The sequence below is a fragment of the Capsicum annuum genome, chromosome 5, assembly GCF_002878395.1.
Source record: "Capsicum annuum cultivar UCD-10X-F1 chromosome 5, UCD10Xv1.1, whole genome shotgun sequence".
NCBI classification, from domain to species: domain Eukaryota; kingdom Viridiplantae; phylum Streptophyta; class Magnoliopsida; order Solanales; family Solanaceae; genus Capsicum; species Capsicum annuum.
The window spans coordinates 144,353,013-144,376,944 of record NC_061115.1 but is presented as its reverse complement, the minus strand read 5'-3'; the positions used below and the strand labels follow the sequence as shown (position 1 = coordinate 144,376,944).

Below are 23,932 nucleotides of genomic sequence, written 5' to 3'. Positions count from 1 at the left end.
GGATTTTCATAAGATGAGCGAGATAATCTAAGGGGAGTAGTATTTAGCACCACGTTGGGTAAGTTACTACAGTTTCTTTCCCCAGAACTACGTGCCACCGTAGGTTGGGCCTGAGGTCGAGATAATTGTTGTGCCCAAGATTAAGATATTGGGACCGAGGCTGAGATAAGTGATCACTGAATTGAGGTTATACTCCCTAGCAAGAGTATGACACTCCTCCCCAACGTGGGGTCTCTTCCTTAGGAGGACAAAACGTTGGTCTCCATATAGCTCGCATGGTTTATGTCGGTTAACAGAACCTCCATTGATACAAGTTATTTTTCCTAATAGTAAAGTAGTAGATTTTCTCCCTAAGACCAAAGTATTTTCCCTTGTTATAAGTATTTTCTCTAAAACTATAAGATAAGTTATTTCCCTAAACTAGAGTATCTTTCCATTGAGATAGAATGATTTCCCTAAAGCTTGAAACGAGATATTTTCCTAAAGTGAATAAAATGCCTTTAAGTATGTTTCAAAATTATATGATTCTGAATTTCCAAGTACTTGAGTTCAAAAGAGTTATGAGTTCTTGAGCATTAAAGAATTTTACTCTCCATAAGACATATGAATGAGTTGAAAATATTGTTTAAAGTTTCCTTTAGCCTATGGGTAATGAGAATAAGAGAAGATTACCGATTTCAAAGTTAAACTATGATGACTCACGAGATTTGTATTACATGATCCATTCTACATGATTGATGAGCTTTACATTTTATACGTATTCAAGCCATATGAGTCATTACTTATTACATGCATGATTTGATTAAAGAGTATTGAAGCTGTTCTATATAAATACATGCCCTCCATATACTCAGTATATTCCCAAGTGTTGATCCACATATACGTCTAGGTGCTATATTGTCTTATAATATAGGTTCAGGTGCTCAGTCCTAGCCTCGTCAGTGACTTTTGAGTACCTCTGTCTACATTCCTATAGTGGTGAGTCCTCATGGTTCAAGTACCTATCTTCAGAGATTTCTACATTTGAGAGACTATGTTATTACTTTTAGTTTATTTTGAGTCAGTTGGGGACCTATCCTAATGGCTCTCTAGTACATGGATTAGTAGAGGCTTTGTCAGACTAGTTATCAGATCGTGGTTGTGTTAAGGTTTTTCGGTATTACTTGGTTATTTGGACCGAGAATTTTCTCCATATTTCCTTTTATATGATATGACTATGCTAGTGTTTGAATTATTTTATCTTGAAATGAGTGTTATTAGTAGAAACAGGCTCAAAGGGTTAACTTAGGGGTACTTGTAGCCTTAAGCACCGTGTAACATCCTGGGAGGTGATTTTGGGTCATTACAGTTTTGAAACCCATTTTTAAAGATAATGATTCCTTGAGAATGTAAGAAAATTAGGTTAGTTTTAGAAACGCGATTTTCCTGAGTAAGACCCACATAGGGGTTTTGATGTGATTTTGGGAATTGTAGCGCAAGAGTGTGATATGAGTACCGTTATTCTTGTATTGATGAGTAGAACATGTTTATAATATATTGGTATAATGAAGAGGCTTCTTCGAAGAGAAAATGGAGCTTTATAAGTTTGTTTAGCTTTGTTAGGCGTCGAGATATGGTAGGCTTATCCATTTTTAGATTGAGCTATTTCATAGTATTCTTATGATATTATGTTAGATTTTTGATGGATTTTAGGTGTTGGATTGATGAAATGCAAGATTTGGCTTAGACGGATCATTTAGGCCCTTTTGAAATCATAGAGTTGAAAGACTTAGCTTGTTTTCTTGTGTCTTAGATTAATTAAATTTTATTCCTCATATTTAGCATGAGAATGACTTAGATGACTTAAATTAGGTAAAAATTCTTTAGTCACTCATGCTTTGGGTGAACTTGTCCTTAGTTGCCTACCCTAATGAAGTTGCCTTAGTTTTCGTTGAACTTAGTGTGTTTTGAAAAGATCTCTACCTTTGGGCCAATTACAGCTTGTTTAACATCTAAAAGTGGATTTAGATACCTTAAGCCTAGTTTGGGTTTATTTTCCTAGATGGAACTCGAGGATTAGAAGTGGACTCTTTACCCAATTTAGGCTATGACATGTTAGTTTTTTGTAGATTTTTTACGCTTATTAGACTCTTGGAAATGTGTATTGAGGCAATATGTAGAAATCTTGATACTTGATGGTTATGTTGGTTAGTGTGAGGGTTGATGCCTATTGATTATTTTATTATTTTTGCTATTGATAATACTCCATGTAATGTTGATTATATATATATATATATATATATATATATATATATATATATATATATATTTATCTTGTTCCAGTTTAAAAGATGATTATGTTGTTGATTATATACATATATTCAATTCAAGTAAGGAGGATGATGGCACTATTGATATTATTAGTTCAAGTCTGACTATTGATTATATTTATCGATTTGAGTCCAGCTATTGATTATTTACAGGCTCAAGTTTGTCTATTGATTATATTTATTGGTTTAAGATTGGATATGCATATAATGGTATGATGATATATTTTTTATGATTGACGATATCGGGGTGTGAGATTGAAAGTAGCAATTTGGTTAAGTCAGAAAAATAAGGAAATAATTATAATATGGAATGACATAAATGGACTCTAGTAATAAAATAACTAGTTGATAAATGACGACTAGTGGGTAGATGATGGTTAACCAATAATTAAAGTAGTGATAAGAGATGGATAGTTGATTAACAGACTAGTGTGTAAATAATGATGAGTTTTCTATGTGTTGGTAAAGTTGTGGAATTTAGGTACTTTGTTAAATATTGGTAAATTGTGGAATGATGGTTAAATAATGAGTTGGTTATTGATAAGAGATGAATCATTGATTTATTCAATCTTTGAATCATTGATTTATTCAATCTTTGAGTGTCCTATCCAGGTGTACAGGAGTTTGTGATGAGCTATTTACTTTCCGTACCAATTGGCATATGGGAGCCAATTTTAAAGTGATAACAGGATGTGTCTATACTCTATCTTATGTTATTATTTTGATTTATTTACTTATCTATATATAACAATGTTGGAGATATTTCAGGTTCGTTTTCTGTACCTTGACTTTGTTAAGATATCTTGCATTTTATCATACTTATATCATAATTTAGCTTAGTTGTTCGATGATGCCCATTGAGTACACATTGTTTTGGTACGTATACTATACTTCTATATCTTTTGGTGTGGATCCGAGTACTAGCTGTTGTCGTTGTTCATTGATCATGTTGTATTGATTTTTTGGAGATAGAGTGAGCTTTTAGAGTCGGAGTCACCTATTTCCTTCTATCTTTTGATTTTTAGTCTTTAGTTATTGTCAGATATTGTTAACTATTCTAAGTCTTTAAGTTGTATTACTATTAGATGCTCTTGTACTGGCTCTACCAGGTCGTGGGATGGTATGTTGTACTGATTGTCTTATCTTTTTAGAATTCCTTGCTTATTTATAAGTGTGTTGTTTATTTTTATCTAATATTGAGAATTTTCCACCAAGTTAACCCATTGTGTTTAACTCCAAGTTACAGTTTGGATTACCTACTTGGTGATTAGAGTAGGTGTCATCATGACTCGTAAATTAAGTCGTGAGGTATCAAAGCCAGGTTACTCCAATATTGTTGGTACAAGAGGAAGTGTCTAGTAGAGTTTCGCTGATTGGAATGATAACGTATGTTTCTTATCTTTAGGAGTCTATGGGAGATTCTTAGGAGTTCATCACTTATTTCACTCATATCGTGCTAACAGTCTATGTTGGTTTATATAGTATTCCTTTGACTTTACTCTTTTGTAGATGGTCAGGATATGTGCTACTACTACACGACACGAGGGTCCCCATACTGAGCCTAGGGACCTTACTCCTGTTTATGCATGACATATAGGTCGTGGACAACTGGGTGATGTGTCCCAAACTAGAGGCCAGGATAGGACGCCTTCCCAAGGTCCTATTCCTACTTCTGTGTCAGAGATTCTTTCACCCCAACCAGCGGTGAACCAGGGACTAGATCAGGCTCTACCAGTGTTTATTTTCTCTTTAGTGCTCAGAGATACGTTGGTTCAAATTTTGGGTTTAGTTAGTGGTGCGCCATTTGATGATGCACATTCTACTAATTAGAGTGGCACTGAGGTAGGGGCGTAACCTGTATCTGTGGATCCCAGAGTTGAGGTTCCACCTACACCGATATTTTCTCAGCTGGTAGTTTCTTATCCAGTGGTTGCTTAGCTTTCTATGTCTTCTAAGGAGCAATGGATGTTAGGTAGATTCTTGAGATTGGATCCGGCCTAGGTTTTCTGGTGTACTGAGCGACGATGCTTATGAGTTTTTGATATCTTGTAAGGATAGGCTTCATAATTTGGTCCATGTTGAGAAATATTATGTGGATTACACCACATTTCAGCTGAACCTGGCTTCTCAACATGTGGAGAGGTTATATGGATTCTAGACCAGTTGGATCTTCTCTTTTGTCATGGACTCAGTTCTGTGAGATATTGTTAGAGAAGTATATGCCTTGCAGCCTTAAAGATCATTTTAGGGATCATTTTCTAGATTTGAGAAGGGCTCTATGACATTTACAGAGTATGAGGCTCATTTTCACAAGTTGGCTAGGCATGGGACTTCTATTTTGGATACTGAGTATGAGAGAGTTTGTTGCTTTGTTAGGGGGTTGAGGCTTCCCATTGGTATGTCTACTTAGATTTTAGTTTTCTTAGGTAGGTCTTTTACTGAGGTGTCGAAGCATGCTCGGGTGATGGAGGATATGTATCGTGAGGCCCAAGGGGGCAACGATAATAGTCCTAGATATCAAGGCAGTTTCAGTGGAAGCCATAGTAGCTCTCAATTCAGAGGTAGTAATTCTCATGGTTGGTATTCTCCAGGCCTATCCTATCAGCCTAATCTACCTATTTAGTAAGCACTTTAGATTAATAATAGAGGCCAATATAATGATAGAGATCATCCTAGATAGGGTGGCGGACTATCTTTAAAGGGTTCATTTTCTGGTCACTCTAGTCATATGGTTATTTTGGGTCAGCCAAATCTGTTGTTTCCGGTTCAACTCAGGGAGCCTGTTATTGTTGTTGATCTTTTGGTTATTATTCTTAAGAGTACCCTAATCGTGGGGCACTTGTGGTTTTAGTACAGGGTATTCCCCTATTAGAGCAGTTCATCCCTCATCTAGAGGTGTTTCTCATGGTTGTAAGGGTGGTTCCCAGGGTACTCGACGTGGTTATCAGGCAGGCAGGATAGGAGGTCAGTCAGGTGCCCAGCTAGGTGGAGGGTGTGGTCAATTGTATGTAGCATATGATAGACCCAAGGCTGAGACTTCAGTTGCTATTATTACAGGTGCTATTTTAGTGTGCTACAAGCCAGTCCTTGCTTTATTTGATTCGGAATCAACATATTCATATATATCTGCTTATTATGCCCCATGGTTGGAGTTGTCTTATGACTAATTATCTGTGTCATTGCATGTATCTAATCACAGGGGCGATTTAATAATAGTGGATTGAGTTTTCAAATCATGTGGTATGACTATTTAGTTTTATTGTTAGAGCTTTCCTATAGCTACTCAAATTCATTCATGACTTGCTGGGACTGACAATTCGGTTATCGGGCAGTCGTTTCATTTTTTGAGATGGATTTTTGTTTTGACTTCTTCTCTGGTTTCAAATGGCCACCAAGCAAAATCTTCAGTAAAAAGACTTCAAATGCAAATTTTAACCATGCTAGCAGTTCCAAAATATAGATTTTATACTAGGTGGATCTTTGGTACAAGTCCTGAGGAACCCGATCTTATTTTGACCTGCTCGTCAAAAAATTAAGAAAATGAAATATGGGTGTGGGACTCATATTTTGTAAAAATGACCTCGAATAGGAAATACGATTGCTCTATTAAGTCTGGAATATCGAATTTGGTACAGTTACATAGTTTGTTTGCGTATATGGGATTCTGGGTGGATCCCGAGGGGTTGACGGAGACATGGAAGAATTCCAAGTTTCAGCTGATGTCTGGTTCCATAACTATCGTGAGCCAAGGGTCACGATTACGATACCCTTGGCATTCAGTGATTACCAAGGTCGACGTATATTGTTGCGATTATGATTAAGCCTGCCAGCTATAAGATGGCATGATCGCAACAGCTCAGGCTGTGATAGTGACTGTCGTGGACCTAGACTAGGTATAAAAGGACCCTTTTTTCACGATTTTTGCCATTCTTCATCACTTTCATGAAAGCTAAAATGTCACTACCCAAACTAGTGCCTAGCCGTGACGGGAATTCCAAGTCCACCGAGGACCGGAGATTGCCCCCGATCCTATTCTAATACAACTAAGAACGCATAGCAGTGGATGAACATCAATCTAAGAAAAATGTAATATGAGATCCAAGAAGGTTATGTAAACGATCAACATCTAAAACAAACACAACACCCAAGCTCACAGAATCCAAAAAGCCTCTAAAGATATCGAATACCAACAAAATGTCAGGACATACCCCCGACAAAAGCCAAAACTAGATCAAGGAAAAGTATATGACATAATGAAACCAAATCATGAAATAGGTTCTTCCGATGTATGGAAGCTGACCACTTCAGTCTGACTCACGAGTTGTGCCACGATCACCTAGTCACTGTGTAGGAAGAGTAGAAGTATAGCCAGTTCTTGCATAACCTGAGGATATAGCACCTGAAGACAGTTACAGGTTTAAGTGCTAGCATATAACTTAGGGATAAAGGAATAAATAATGCCATCGATGATTATTCAAAACCAGTCAAATCCCATGATACATCAAATGGAAATACATATATATATCACATGCCGAGAAAGGGAACAAGGCTTAGCATGAACTTGCAAAACATTAACCTAGACAATGTACTTCATCCATCATAAACATCCACCCATGGGCTATATGGGTTCAGCTCCCTCTATTGAAAGGGCTCCAGTGTATGTTAGTCGCACGAACAAGAGGTATCAAGGAAGACCTGGGAATGCCCCGACCCCACGTCAATCTAAGATACAATATATATATATATATATATATATATATATATATATTGAATAGTATGAACCATGTACACAGGTCATCAAGACCAAACCTCATGTCGACAAACACGAGTTTCTAATACAAGTCATCCAAGACCCACACCTTCATATCTTTGCTACATAACCCCTATTAAGCCTAATTTAAAACAAGTTTCACATAACCCATTTATTAATTAATGAACTAACTATTAAGGAACATACATGGGTATCGTGATACCCTTACACTTGCAAACTTATCTCTATGCCATAACAATTATGTTTAACTTCGGGGAATGCCTTGACCCCCTTTTTGTTCATTAAATCAAAATATAGCCAACAAGGTATTTAAATCTATGTTAATTGTTTAACCTCTTCAAGCCATGCAAATACATAGGTGGGTTTGTCAAAACAAGTGACAAAATCATATTCATTAACAATTTCACAAATAGGTTGAGGGCACATAATTTCCAAAGACATAAATCAAGTTAAAATCATCAAATTGAGGACCAACCATGACCCCTTAGTTTAATACCATTCCTATGCGTCCCACACAGCTCAAAATTATATGTAAGACATGAATGTTACATAAATAACCATAAAAAAATCAATGAAGTAACCAACCAAGTCCAAAATCCCTCAGCAATGTCAAAACCACATCAAAAAGATTCTTTTATAATCAATCAATGCCATTATAAAAATATAAATTCAAGGGAAAGAGCTACATTCCTTAATTACCAAGAAACCAAAAGAAGAAAACACCCTTAGGATCCTAGATGGCCACCTCATTGGACCTAGTCTTGACTTGAAAGGGGAATTTTAGAGAGAGGATTTTTGAGAGAGAAGTAATTGATGCTATGTTGTGAAAACTGATAGAAATAGGTTAATATAGTGTTTAGGGGTCGGTTATAAGTGAAAGGACTTCAATAACACTCCTCCCAAGTCAACAAAACAAAAAATATTTCTATGTCGCGGAGGGTAATCTCCATGATAAAATCCGTGTCGCGCTACTATTGCAGACCCTTACTGCCTCTTCACGAAAATGCTCATAACTTTTTGCTCTGGTATCGGATTACAGTGAAATTGGATGCGTTGGAAAGAGGACACATTTATACATAATTTTGAGGGTCTTTATCACTAAAATTCCACATATTACATAAGTTATACACGTTTAAAGTTGACCCTAGTAGAATTGAATTCCATAATTTGGTCGATAATGAAAGTTCTTAACTCCACTTCACTCTAAGTTTTTACTATGAACAATATTCCCTTCAAAGTTACTTTTCACACTAGGATAATAGTCATTACACATATATTTATGTAGAAATAATTGAATTCAAGTCTATACATATAGAATTGTAGGCCGAAAATGTTGGGTGTTACATAAAACACCTAAATAGTGTGAGAACAATAAATTGAAGCTTTTTGGTAATTGTTAAGCTGGATTAACATTTATTTTTGCGATTATCTTCTTCTTTAAGGTAATAATTTACCCTTTTCTTGGTGAAATTTCTTGATTTCTTGCTTAAGACCCCAAAAGCTTAAGGGTGATTGGAGCCCCATTTTAGCTTGGTTTTCGCCCATTTTTAGGATAATGATTCCTTGAGTATGTAAGAATGTTGGGTTGGTTTCGAAAATATGATTTTCATGAGTGAGACCCACATGAGAGTCTTGATGTGATTTTTGGACCTGAAGTGCAATAATGTGATATGTGTATTGTTATTCTTGTATTGATGAGTGGAATATGTTTATGATAGATTGGCATCTTGAGGAGCCTTCTAAGAAGGGAAAATGTTTCTTCAGCTGTTCGTTGAAGTTTCTTTGGCGTTGAGGTAAGCTAGGTTTATCCCTTGTTAGCTTGAGCTATTTCATAGTATTCTTATAATATTGTGCTAGATTTGGAATGGGTTTTAGTTGTTCGATTGATGAAACTCAAGACTTGGCTTCGATGGATCGTTTTGGCTATTTTTAAATCGTAGAGTTGAAACACTAAGATTGTTTCCTTATTCCTTAGGTGAATTGAACTTCATAACTCATATTTAGCATGAGAATACCTTAGATTTCAAAACCCAAACTAGGGTCTGCCCATAACGAATATCTCAAGCCCACTGTGGACCAGAGACCACCCTATTTTCCTAGATAAATGGAACACAATATAACTAGCAGCGGATTAATTCTGAACATATAACAAGATAGGCAACTCAACTAAATCATAAAGTAATCTAAGAAATTTTACATCCATCCCCATCCCCAGTAATCCTCAAAGCCTCTAAAATCCTAGAATTACCTAACTCGGTACATGCCCCTGACCATAGCTAGAAAAAGTCCAAAATGAATAGTCCAAAACATAATGAAACAAGAACATAAAATGAGGGCCTTCCAAAGTATGGAATATCACCACTTCAAGTTGATTCATGATCGATCCAAAAATCACCTAATCATGATGTAGGAAAAGCATAAGTGTCTCTCTCTATATATATATATCAACTCTTGAATACGTACTATATACATCACATCCACAAGTATATTACCTCATAAAAGAACATATTCAATATATTCTGATGAATTATCGATTATATATGTACGTCACATTATTATCACTGCAATAGTAGCATAATATCATTACCTCAATTGTATGATATAGGCATATTCATTATACAAAGATTATGTTTAACGTTATTTAATGCATATACAAAGGAAAATATTTATTTTATATATTGAAACATAAGTAAAAGATTAAGATTATATTTAACGTAATTTATTTATTTTATTTGATATATTTCTTAGCGTAATTTTTTTACAAAATCAAAGATTGATATGTGTAATTAGTGTAATTTCAAAAAATAATATATTTGATTTTACATATAATTATTTTCTTAATAAAAACTTACCACAGGTGGTCTCTTTTTTAAAATATTTTATTTTTTTAATATAAAAGCGACCACAAGTGGTCGGTTTCCTAAATAATTTTCTTTTTTATATTTTTTGTAGTTACAAAATCGATCACTTTTGGTCTCTTTTATAAAATATTTTAAATTTAATTTTTAAATAAAATCAACCACAAGTGGTCGAATTTTAAAAATTATTTTTTTTCTTTTTTAAAAAATCCAAAATCGACCACTGTGGTCTCTTTTATAAAATATTTTAAATTTATTTTTTAAAATAAAACCGACCACTGTGGTCTCATTTATAAAATATTTTAAATTTAATTTTTAAAATAAAACCAACCACATGTAGTCGCTTTTTAAAAATACTTTTAATTTTTTTTTAAAATAAAACCGACCACTTGTGATCGGTTTTTTTAAATTATTTTTACGTCCAATTTTTAAAAATCTAAAAACGGTCACAAGTGGTCGATTTTTTATTATTATTATTTTTATGTTTTATTTTATTTTTTTATTTTTTTATTTTTTATTTTTAAAAGAAATAATAATTAATACAAAATTATTGAAATGATTATTTTGAAATTTTAAAATTTAAAAGCGGCCATATGTGGTTATTTTTAAAAAGAGAAAATATTTAAAAAAAAAAATTAAAAACCGACCACAAGCTGTGGTCGGTTTTCCTATTTTTTTTAGTAGTGTTAAGTTAAACAAGTTTAAGTTGAGAGTTACATGCATGAAAGTATCACAATCATGGAGAGAACTCACCACTTGGAATCTCTAAATGATCAACCTTGAGAAACTTCTGGCTTGTTCTTGACTTATGGATTGAAGAGAGTTAAAGAGTGCATTTGATTATGTCTTTTAGATGATTGTAGGCTCCAAAAGGGTTTTAATGCCGTCAGTCCCAATTAAGGAAAAGGGAAAATGTCCAAAGTACCCTTAATAAAACACTAAAGATTTATCGCCCAGTCATTATGGGTCACTTTACGACTCGTAATGACTGACTACGAGTCGTCCCCTAGTCTTGTAATTTGCGCAATGTCCTAAGCCATCCCCATTGTTGACCCTATGAATTATGCCATATGACTTATACACAGACCTTACGACTCGTAATGTCCTAGTCGTAACCACAAAAGTGACATTAGGCACCTACTCTAGTTTGACTATGGAAAACAACCTATGACTCGTAATGAATTATTACGACTTATGACATACCAGTTGTAGTTACAATAGAAACACGGGTAACCCTCACTGGTTATCCTATGACTCGAGCCCTACGATCGATAAGGAGACCTTATGACTAGTTAGGTGTGTCGTAGTCTAAGCAGTGAGCTCCAAACTCAAGAATTTTCAGAGGAAAAAATCTAGGGTGTTACATTACCCCCCCCCCCCCCCGGATCATTTGTCCTTGAATGATGAGTTAAGTCATCTCTTAGCATGATTCTAAGACTGAAACTAAACCACAATTTTCTTTGACAAAGTTTGAAAAAAATATGATAAGGTAAAAACATACCTTAAGCATTATTGTCTAATTTGGGGAACAAGAACGGATATTTGGATTTCATGTCCTCTTCAACTTCTGAAGTATCTTCTTCAACCTTTTGGTTCCACCATGTAACCTCTACCGAAGCCACATCCTTAGTCATCAAATGATGGAATTATCAATCCAAAATCTTCATCGGGACTTCCTCATTAGAGAAAGAAGCCAAAATACCAATACTCTCAATAGGCACAACCAAAGAAGAATCACCCACACAGTTCTTCAACATCACATGAAAAATTGAATAACCGAAACCCAAAGTCGAAAGCAAATTTAACTCATAAGAAACCTTCCCCACTCTCATTAAAATCAAGTATGGACCAACATAACAGGGCTTGAGTTTCACCATCTTCCCAAACCTTATCACTCCCTTCATGGGAGACACATTAAAAAACACTAAATTACCAACATCAAACTCTAACTCCCCTTAACTCACATCTGCATATGGCTTTTGGTGACTCTGAGTTATCTTGAGTCTGTCCCAAATCACCTTCACCTTTTCTATGGCTTGGTGAACAAATTCCAGACAGAACAATCTGGTCTCACCAACCTCAAACCACCTGATAGGAGATCTACAGCTCTATCATAAAGAGCTTTAAAAGGAGTCATCCCAATACTAGAGTGATAGTTGTTATTATATGCAAACTTGATGAAAGGTAAATGATCCCCCCACCACTACCTCCAAAATCAATCACACAGGCCCTTAGCGTATCTTTTAATGACTAAATAGTCTTCTTCATTTGTCTATCCACTGAAACGTGGAATGCAGTGCTAAGGTTCACCCGTATGACCAATCCTTGCTGAAACAAATGCCAAAAGCGAGAAGAGAATTGTGTACCTCGATATGAAATAATGGAAACTAGAGAATAATGCAATTTGATGATCTCTAGAATAAACAACTTTGTATAATCCTCTTTAGTATAAGTAGCCCTCACAGGTAAAAAGCGGGCAGGCTTAGTCATCCAATCTACGATGACCCAAATAGAATCATATTGATTTTGAGACCATGGAAGACCAGTAATAAAGTCCATGTTGATCACCTCCCACTTCCATATAAGCAACCTAATCTCTTGAGACATGTCGCCAGGCCTCAAGTGCTCAACCTTCACTTGATGATACATTACACACTTAACCATGAAGTTAGCCATATCTCTCTTCATGTTGTTCCACCAATAAATCTCTTTCGGTTCATGTTACATCCTTGTCGAGCCAAGATGAACAATATACCTCAACTCAAGAGCCTCAGTCCAAACGCTTTCCCGCAGCCCATCAACATCAGGAACACATAAGTATTCTTGAACATCGAGAACACATAAGTCTTCAACAACCACATTAGCTTTACCAGGATGGTAATGAAGACTTATAGTCCTTGAGCTACTCAAGCCATATCTTTTTCTTGAGATTCAACTCCTTCTGAGTGAATATATATTGCAAGATTTTATGATCTAAATAGATATCAACATGAACCATATTCAAGTAATGATGCTAAATCTTCAATGCAAACATAAAAGACGCCAATTCTAAGTCATGAGTCGGATAATTCCTTTCATGAACTTTCAGCTACCTAGAAGCATAGGCCATAACCTTACCATGCAACGTTATGACTCAGCCTAGTCCCATGGGTGATGCATCACTGTAAATAGCAAACCCATTAGTACTCTTGGGAAGGGTCAAAACTGGAGCAAAAATCCACTTATCTGTCAGCTTCTCAAAGCTACCCTCACAACTATCAGACTATAAAAACTTTACCTTTTTCTAAGTCAACTTTGTCAACAAAGCAACAATAGATGACAAACTTTCTACAAATCTTCTATAATACCCGACTAAGCCCAAGAAGCTCTTAATGTCGATTGGAGTCGTGGGTCAATACCATGTCTTTACCACCTCATCTTTCTGTGGATCGACCATGATCCCCTCATTAGACACAAAATGACCCAGAAAGGTCACAACATTCAACCAAAACTCACACTTTAAAAAGATGGCATATAATCGTTGATCCTTAAGAGTCTACAACACTATATAGAGGTGATTGACATGGTCCTCCTCACTCTTAGAATACACCAAGATGTTCCCAATAAACACAAACATGAATAAATCCAAGAACTATCTGAATACCTAGTTTATCAAGTTCATATTGTAACTGGAGCATTAGTCAACATGAATGACATCACCAAAAACTCATAATGACCATATCGGGTTCAAAAGGTAGTCTTTGGGATATCCGCCCCCCAAATCTTAAACTAATTATAACACGACCGAAGATCAGTATTAAAAAAATATATAGCACCTTAAAGTTGTTCAAAGAGATCATCTATCCTAGGAAGAGGATACTTATTCTTCACCATCACCTTATTCAATTGTTGATAATCTATACACATCCAAAGGGAACCATTCTTATTACACATGAAGAGTATAGGGGCACCCCATGGAGAAATACTAGGATGAATGAAACCCTTATTAAGAAGATCCTTTAACTTCTTCTTAAGCTCTTTCAACTCAGCCAGAGCCATTTTGTAAGGGGGACTAGAGATAGGATGGATAACTAGTAGAAAATTAATCCCAAAGTCTATTTTCGTTTCGAGAGGAATACCAGGTTGATCATCAAGAAATAATTTAATAAATTCATTATTAACGGGGACAAATTGTAGAGAGGGAACTTGAAAACTAGAATCTCTAACCCAAAGTAGATAGTATAGACACCCTTTGGAAATCAAGTTCCAAGCTTTAACATACGAAATAAACCTTTCATTAGGAACTAAGGAGCTTCTCTCCCATACCCTTACTGGTTTATTTGGAAATTAGAAACTAACTTCTTGGGTCCGATAATCCAGAGAAGCATAGTATGAGTAAAGCTAATCCATCCCCAAGATCACATAAAAGTCTACAATATCCAATTAAATCAGATCCACCTATGTCTCCCAACCACCAATAGATACCACACAACCCCTATAGACCCTCATAGCCACAACAGAATTACCCATTAGGGTAGACATAAAAAAGGGATCGAGAATACTCTTAAGATCAAAACCAAAATGAACAGCCATATAAGAGATCACATAGGAAAGGGTAGACCCTAAATCTAATAAAAAACATAGATTATAAGAGAAAAGTTATAACATACCAGTAACAACATCAGGAGACACCTCAGATTCCTGACGGGTGGCAACATAAAGATAGTTTTGACCAGTGTTGGTACTAGAAGTTGCTCCCTTTAGCATAGAATATGAAGAAGTTAAAACCGAAACCTTATTAGCTCCAGTAGTAGAATTTTCTGCCAGATAGTTCCTATGAAAATGAGCAGGCTAGCCATATTTGAAGCATGGATTCCTCTCCTTATCACAATAACTATAGTGCTTCTGTCCATAGAATATGCAAAGAGGATATGATGGAGCTGACGGACCTCTACTAGCCTAGGTCTAGGCACCCTAGGACTTAAGCCAACTATCATCCTAAAATTGACGATCACCAGATGGCTTAAGATACGGAGCAATAGCCATAGAATAGGAACCAGAATTTACCCATGCCTTCTTCTTGACCCACTTCCTACTATCTCTAACATTGTTCGGTAGGCCTTCACCCTGATCTGAATACCTAAAATTCTTCGTTTGCCTTTCTCATATTTCTGCTTGGTTCTTCTTTTCATATTTAACCTACTGCATATACACCGCCAGCCTAGAGATATCTATGTCATTATTCAATATTATCGTCGTACACTCTAGCATCAGGTCCTAAGACAAACCCAAATCAAACTTCCTCATCCATTCCCTCATGCTAGACACTAACTTCAAAGCGTAACGAGATAGTGATGTAACTTTAAAGTATACTCTTTTATAGTTATCCTTCCCTGCTTTAAGCTCACAAACTCTTCAAGTTTAGCATCCCTCAACTCCTAAGGAATGAATCTATCAAGGAGAGCACCAAAAATTTCCTCCCACATAGCCTGATCAGCGTCATAACCCCTCGATTACTCCCACTCCTCATACCATTAGTATGCCAAATCTATCAACTAATATATGACCAACTCTACACCCTATACATCAGTAGCATGCATCATCCTAAATATCTTCTTATTTTATAAACAAACCTCTGAGGACCCTCTTCAACCTTGGATCTTGTAAAGGTTGTGGAATTTAACCTCATAAATTGGGAAACTCTAGTGACCTTAGAAGATGAAGCAATAAAACCAACACGGTCAGGCTGATGAGACTGAGAAGTCACTAACTGAGTTAGCAAATAAATAGATAAATAAAATTCAACATTAGATATGTCTCCTTGGGGAGGTAGGGCATGAATATAATCAGCCTAAAAATCTCGAGGGGGACTAGTAGAGACCAGTGGAACTCCACATGGGCAGTCACTAGCAGGGTCCCTAGATCGGGTTCGTACTCCATAACTAGAATAAGTACCATCCACGTTGTCCTCAGGTGGGACAGAAGAGTTTCTATGAATATTAAATCTTCGAGGAGACATGATAGAAAATGCAAACAAATGCAATTAGAGGAGATTTCAAGACCTTAAACTCTATAGCCCAAAAAATAGATCACAAGAAAGGATAAACATTCCTAAATGCCTCATAGTCTCTTCCTTTTAAGTGCAGCACACTATATGATAACGCTCAACTTACACTTTAATTTAGTGCAAGGCGGTCGTCGTCAATATATTTACCCAACTTTTGGAGTCGAGGTCGAATCCATAGAGAATAATGAGAGTGGCGATTAAACTAATTTGAGACTACAGCTACAAGTTCAATTCAAACAGATGATATGAAAAGATAAAATAGGGGTTTAAGAGATTAGCCAATAAATTGTTGGTCACTTTTACTGAAGTGTTTGTAATCAAGAGTTTATGAAAAAATAAAATTATGTTCACTAGGGGTTTTGGTACTTGACAGATGCTAATAGTAGTTCAAGATTCTCATAGTAGATAGGAGAACAAGTTATCTTTATTGAAGTTATGCCTAAATGTCTCTCGACCTACTTAAGCATTTAATTACCTAATCCTCTCAGACTTAGGGAATTTATATTCATAGCCCAGATTTTACCTCAAGTTAACCAACCTTGCTATAGCGTTGATTATTAAACAGAGTTATTCCAAGTTCCTATTAATAATTCACTTCCCACTATATTTAATTTCTTTCTCAAGCAAATCAAAATGGGTTTTATCTATTGTTTACAACCAACAGACGTTAATTAAAACCTCAAAATTATTAAAAAGTCCAACCACATTTTGAATCGTGATCACTCGGCACTTTATCAAGCCCTAACCCTAGATCCCATAATTCAGGTTAATGGAATTTAGCCACTCATAATGCTAAAATAAAAACAACGAGTTGTATTTATGCTTTGAAAGTTAAACTTACCACAAAAAGAATAATAACTAGTGAATCGCAGATTAGATCACAAAGGAAATCCCAAAAGTAATAATGATAATCTCCCCCAAAAGTTAATTGAAAGTTGTATCAAAAACTTAAGGAGAAAAAACGTAAGACTCCGTTATGAATATCAAGTACAAGATACTTAGAAAACCCTAAAACAATGCTTTAAATACCAAGAGCTAATTATAGAAACAAAATTAAGATCACAGTTGTTTATCAAAATAGACGAAAACGAGTTATGACGCTTTATCAGGATCCTAACAACTTATCAGGAATATCGTCAGGTCGTCTTCATATTTGTACAAGTTCTATCTTAGTCTAACGGTGACTGCTGATGGCTAATCAGGTTTGTGATGACTTATCAGCAATGTCGACACACTTCAACTCTAATTCTCACATTCTGCCTAAGCCTGACGATGAACTTGATAGCTTATCACACTCCTGATAGCTTATCACAAAATGTCATCACATATCTCAGCCGACTCTCAGTTTCTACCTAGCTTGACGGAAACTCTGATAGCTTATCACATGGATGAAGACTTATTAGAAATGTCGTCAGCCACATTATTTTTCAGGCTCAACTCTTTTATTCCAAATTCAACTCTTTTTATTCCCATTTGCCTTAGGTTCCCTTGCATCATTATTTTCTCTGCAATATCAAAGTAAAACAATCAAAAACGACAAAAATTGCTCAAGACTTCACAATTATTTCTCATTAAAATCCTCAAATGTATTAGCATCAGCTCATACATTACTTTACACCTATAAATGAGACTCTACTTGACATAGATTTATAGATACCCAATGACAATGAACCTGGGCTATGATACCAAGCTTTTCACGACCCAAACCAGGGCCTGACCATAACATGTATCTAAAGCCTGTGAAGGATCGGAGACCACCCCCTTTACATAATACAACTAGTAGGGATGAATTCCAAATATATAACAAGATAGGAAACTCAACTAACTCATAAAGAAATATAAGAACTTTAACATCTATCCCAATCTATAGTAATTCATAAAGCCTCTAAAATCTAAGAAAAACCTATGTTGGGACATGCCCCTGAACATAGCCAAAAAGAGTCCAAAAGGAATAGTCTAAAACATAATAAAACGAGGACATGAAATGAGGTTATTCCAATGTATAAAAGTTCACTACTTTAATCTGATTCATGATCGATTCAGAAATTACCTAATCACTGTGCAGCAAAGTAGAAGTGTCTCTATTCCTTGCATTATGTGGGGATAAATCATTTGGATATGTTTATCAGGGTGAGCGCTAGCATAAAACCCTGGGTAGGGATAAAATAATGCCAACTCAAAATCCAGTCCAAACTCATTGTACTTGTTCACATATATGCATATATAAATATATATATATATATATATATATATAACGTTGGGATAAGAAACAAGGTATGACATAAGATTTAAACCATTAGACTGGACTATATAGCTCTAACCATCCTAAGGGCACCCACGGGCTATATGGGTTCAGCTCCTACTGCTGAAAGGTCCTACTGTATGTTAGTCGCACGAACCAGGAAAATCCAAGGATGAGCTAGGGAATACTACGACCCCAGTCAATCTAAAATATATATATAAGTGTGAACCATGCATACAAACATAAAGACCCCTACTACAACAAACATGGTTTCTATGATTGGTCCCTCCAGGACCTCCACCTTCCCCGGCGAGCTAAACAACCCTCTTTAAGCCCAATTAAAATAATTTTCACATAACCCATCTATTTTACCAAAGAATTATATACTAAGGCATCAACCATTGGTATCATCATGCCGTTACACTTGCAAACTTATAATTATGCCATACTAATTCCATCAACTTAGGGGAATACCACAACCTTTCTCCATTCATTAAATTTAATTGAGGAATGCCACAACCTCCTTTGTTCATTAAATCAAGTTTAAAATAAAAAGCATCGCCAACAAGGCCCTCAAAAACCTTTCCAGCTATTTAGCCATTTATACAATGCAATAGTTTAGGAAAGTAAGCCAAATCATGTGATTAACCATATTTCAAATGTAATTATGCAAGTGGGTTGAGGGAACATAATTTCCAAAATCAAAGTCCAAACAAAAACCATCAAATTGGGGAATACCTAATCTTGGGCATATTTATATGTCCAATCACCAATATTCACCCATATGTGGACTGGTTTTGAGAGTTAAAAGGAGCTATTCTTATTGCATTTAATCCCTAATTATGCTCTGTATCTAACCTATGTGATTAGTGATACGGGGTAAATTTTTAATGGATTTGGACAAAAATCAATGCATATTATGAATCTAGTGATGATGATGCACTGAGTTGATCATATAGAGTATCGTGGACTCTGGAAAGAGTTGGAAAACAACTTGGGATAGTTGGATTAGGTAGTAGTGCAATAAACAAAAAGAAACATGTGTTGTGCTTTAAAAAATCAGTGGAAAGCAAATTCCAGTGGCCCAGGGCGATTATCCCGTGACGTGGGCTCCAAAATTGGGCTCTTGAGACTTAGCAAAATTTTTCAAAATATATTCTAGTGAACCACCCGTGAAGCCTCCCTTGGAGTAACGCTACAGCCAATGCGGTGCCTCACTTCGAGCGATACTACAGCCAGGGCGACGCCTCACTTGGAGCTGGGCAACAGACAAAACGACGTGGGCTCCACTCCAACCAGGATAAATTAGCCTAGTATAAAAGCCAACATGGGAAACATAATTAGGGGACTTTAGAAAGCACAAAGCGGCGGAAAATCAGAAAAATCTCTCTTTTAGGGTTCTTATGCATTCTTGGAACTTCTTTACTTCAAGATTAATTCGTTGGTATGATTAATTACTTATTTTTTATGTTGAACTCAAACATGAGTGGCTAAACACCCTTTTTCTGGGGTTGAGCCCAAGAATATGATTACTCTTTGATATTCTTTATTATAGTTTATTTTGGGATTATCATATGGCTTGTTCTTAATTTCTTGAGCTTACTATTTTGATGAGCGTCCACCATTAAAATAAATCTATATTTCTATGTGATTTCGGGTGGAGAATTGTAGGATAGAACAAAGAAATTAAGGAGAAAGGTTCTTATCCTTTTATAAAATAAGGGGTTTGAATTAGCATCTAGGATAGGGATATACTAGAAGCCTTGCTTGGTTAAATTGAAAGAAGATAACATTATACATCTAGATGAATTGTTGCTTTTCTTCTAGCCGATGTAGTTACAATAGTCATAGAGGTGGAAGATTAGAGGTCGGGAGACCAAAATCATACTATAAACCTTGCAAATCAACAACCCAATAACCAATTAGACTATAACAAGAATAGAGATTTATAAGATTATTAGAAGTGCCTCAACCCTAGAATTCTCATCATTACTGTTCACAACCGTTGCTTGCTTTGCTGTTGTCACAAATTTTTATTTCTTATTTATTTAAATTTTTATTCAAAAGTTAAAAATCATCTTAATACTTTATAACACTTAAGACTTCCTTGTGTAAAACTAAAGTTGGTTGAATTGCTAGTTGCATAGTCCTTATGGGAATGATATCTAACTGTTTAAGTCACTAATTACTTTTATGATCGTGTACACTTGTGTGTGCATTTGAATGCAACAAGTTTTTTGTGCCATTGCTGGGGACTAGTATAATTAGTAATTTTCTAATTTTTTGGTTTTTGATAATAAGTTTAACTGTTAACGACTTGATCTTAATGGTTGAAATTTTGTAGGTTTAGTTGAATACAGGACTGACGAGAGATAGAGAGTTGGTAGAGCCTTTTTTTAAACCAAAACTGGTATTTCAATAGAAGCGAAGAGCTCAGTATCCTATTCAATAGGTTCAAATGGCTGAAATAAGAGATCTAAATGTTGTTGATGCAAATAATCATATGGATCCAAATATTGAACATATCCCAGCTCTGGTTATCCCAGTTGTTCCTACTCAACTATCTGCTAGACCTATTCGTGAGGTGGAAATCCCATTCGCGAACCATGCGACTAACAATATTTTCAAGCCCGAGCCAGGCGGTCGATTTGAATTAAAGTAGACTATGGTGTAGTTCTTGAATTCAATTGGGCAATTTTTTGGCCTTTCACATGAAGACCCACAGCAGCACACACTGGCCTTCCTGGAAATAAGTGATACTTATATTTCTACAGGAGTGAATACTTATTATGTCAGACTGATACTCTTCCCTTTTTGTTTAATTAAGGAAGCAAAGAGGTGGTTATATTCTTAACCACCACTCATCATCTCTTCTTGGGAAGATCTAGCTCAAAAGTTCCTTATTTGATTCTTTCCTTCTGGGAAGATTGCACATTTGAGAAATGAGATTTTGAGTTTTAGATAGAAAGAAGGAGAGAATCTCTACCAATCTTGAGAGGGATTTAAAAGTATGCTAAAAAATTACCCTCACCATCATCAGTCTAATAATGTTTTTGTTCATACTTTTATTGAGGGGTTAAAGCCAAATATCAAGGTTTTCTTGGATTCAGTAGCAGGTGGGTAAACTTTTGAGAAGACTTATGTCAAATTGTACACACTACTGAATTGGATTTCATAAGAGAATCCTGAATTGCATGCTAATTCGAGGAGTGCTCCTAAGAATGTTGCTGGTGTGTTAGAGGTAGATCAATTCACAGCATTATTAGCCCAACTTGTAACAATCCAAATCAAATGCCTACTCAATTAAACAATATGAAGTTGGGGGTTCCACAAGCAACAACTATAGCTAATGCAGTCTAACAGGTGAATTCTTAGTATGAGGTTTATGAAAGTAGCGAACACACGACAGATGCTTGTGTGATTAATCCGAATTCTATGAATTGTGTGGGGAATGCGAATCATCCAGGATAATAGAACTTTGGTAACACATATAATCCCAACTGGAGGAATTATCCCAATTTCTCATGGGGTGGAAATCAGGCACAAAACGATAATTAGTATAAGTGGCCTGTGCAACAGAATCAATAGCAGGTTTAGAATAATCAAGCTACTACTCAAACAAGTAATATAGAGAAGATAATGAAGTAGCTTTTAGCTAATCATACACAGTTTACAGCAGATTCAAAGAGCCAACAGTTGATTAGAAGGAATTTAGAGTTGCAACTCATTCAGATTGGGAGAGCACAAAATACATGACCTCAAGAATGCTTACCTAGCGATACTGAGTCAAATCAAAAGCAGGTAAATACAATTACAATAAAGATTGGGTTGCAGTTAAAGAAGTTAGTACTTGAGCAAGTTAGTCCCATAACCATTGATGATGATCCAAAATCCAATAAGGAGAAAGGGGTCAAAGAAAAGTTGCAAGTGATGAAACTCATATGGAGAAGAAGACTCTACCTTTACCATTCACTCAAAGGCAAAAGAATCACTAAGAGGAGGTTAGCTAAAAGAGGTTTTTGGATCTTCTAAAATAGGTTCATGTTAATCTTTCTCTTATTGATATTCTAGTGAGTGTTCTAAAATATGCAAAGTATCTGAAGGACATAGTGGCGAACAAGAACCGATTGATAGAGTATGCAACAATTGCACTTACTGAGGAGTGCACATCCAAGATACAAAACAAACTGCCCACAAAGCTGAAGGATCCAGGTAGTTTTAGTTTGCAGATCACTATTGGGTAGACCATCAGTGCTCATATTTGTGTAACTTAGGGGATAGCATAAATCCATATCTTGGTACTGAAAGATGGGTCTTGGGAGTCCCAAACCCACGACATTGTTTTGTAATTGGCTGATAGGTCCCTTGCTAGGCTGAATAGAATTATTAAAGATATTTTAGTGCAAGTGGGATCACTGATCTTTCCAGTAGACTTTATGATTCTTGACTTTGAAGCTAATCTGATTGTTCCATTTATTTTGGGATGCCCCTTAGTAGCAACAGGGTAGTCACTAATTAATGTAGCAGTAGGGGAGATGACAATAAGAGCGCATGATAAAGTGGAGGTTTTTTATGTATACAAGGTACTAAAATTACTGGCTATATATGAAGAATTATCTTTCATATCAGTTATTGACCTTGTATCTGAGCTACATCTATTATTGTCTGATAATCTACTACAGTGAGCTTTGATGGGCCATGATCTTTATAGAGATATAAAGGAACTAGAATTGGTTGAAGTTATGAATTTGGCGGTGGTTAAAATGAGAAAGCTGCCTTTTGAGCCATTGAACAGGCCAATTGGATCATCTCCCAGAGCTTTAATTGATGAAGCTCTAAAATTAGAGCTTAAGGTTCTTCCTCCTCAATTGAAATATGTCTACCTTGGTGATAATGATACCCTATCTATTATTATGTCTATAAGTTTATCTAATGTGCAAGTAAGGAAAGTAATAGCAGTCTTGAAAAGAAGAAAGAAGGCAATTGGTTGGCAAATATCTGACATTATAGGGATAAATATAGCTTTTTGCATGCACAAGATATACATGGAAAAAGGTTTCAAACCAAGGGTGCAGCAATAATGTAGATTGAATCTGGTGATGAAGGACATGGTGCAAAAAGAGGTTATCAGGTGGCTCGATAATGGGATTGTTTATCCAATTTTAGATAGCAAGTGGGTAAGCCCAATACACTGCATCCCAAAGAAATGTGGGATGATTGTGGTTACCAATTAAGCAAATAATATGATTCCCACTTGCATGTCACTTGATTGAGAATATGTATTAACTACTAAATGTTAAATGAAGCCACAAGAAAGTATTATTATCCTATTCCATTCATTGATCAAATGTTGAAAAGGCTAGTAGGGCAGGAGTACTACTATTTTCTTAATGGATACTCGGGATATAATAATATCCCTATTGTGCTAGAGGACCAATAAAAAACTATATTTCCTTGCCCATATGGCACATATGCAATCAGAAACATGCTTTTTCCAATTCACCTTTAACATTTTAGAGATGCATGATGGCAATTTTCTATGACATAGTTGAAAATTTATCGAGGTATTCATGGATGACTTCTCTGTTTATGGTAATTCTTTTGATGTATGCTTGCAGAATCTAGATCGAGTCCTAGATCAGTGTGAAGAGACAAATCTGGTGCTGAATTGGGAAAAGTTCTACTTTTTGGTGAAGGAAGGAATAT

The 23,932-nt window shown here is 35.7% G+C and overlaps 1 non-coding gene across 1 annotated transcript; it reads right to left on the bottom strand.

The window, feature by feature from the left end:
• Positions 1-21,158: 21,158 nt before the first annotated feature.
• LOC124899031 lies at positions 21,159-21,265 on the bottom strand. The gene has a single exon (XR_007056170.1). It is a non-coding gene; the product is annotated as a small nucleolar RNA R71 (small nucleolar RNA).
• Between the last annotated feature and the right edge of the window lie 2,667 nt (positions 21,266-23,932).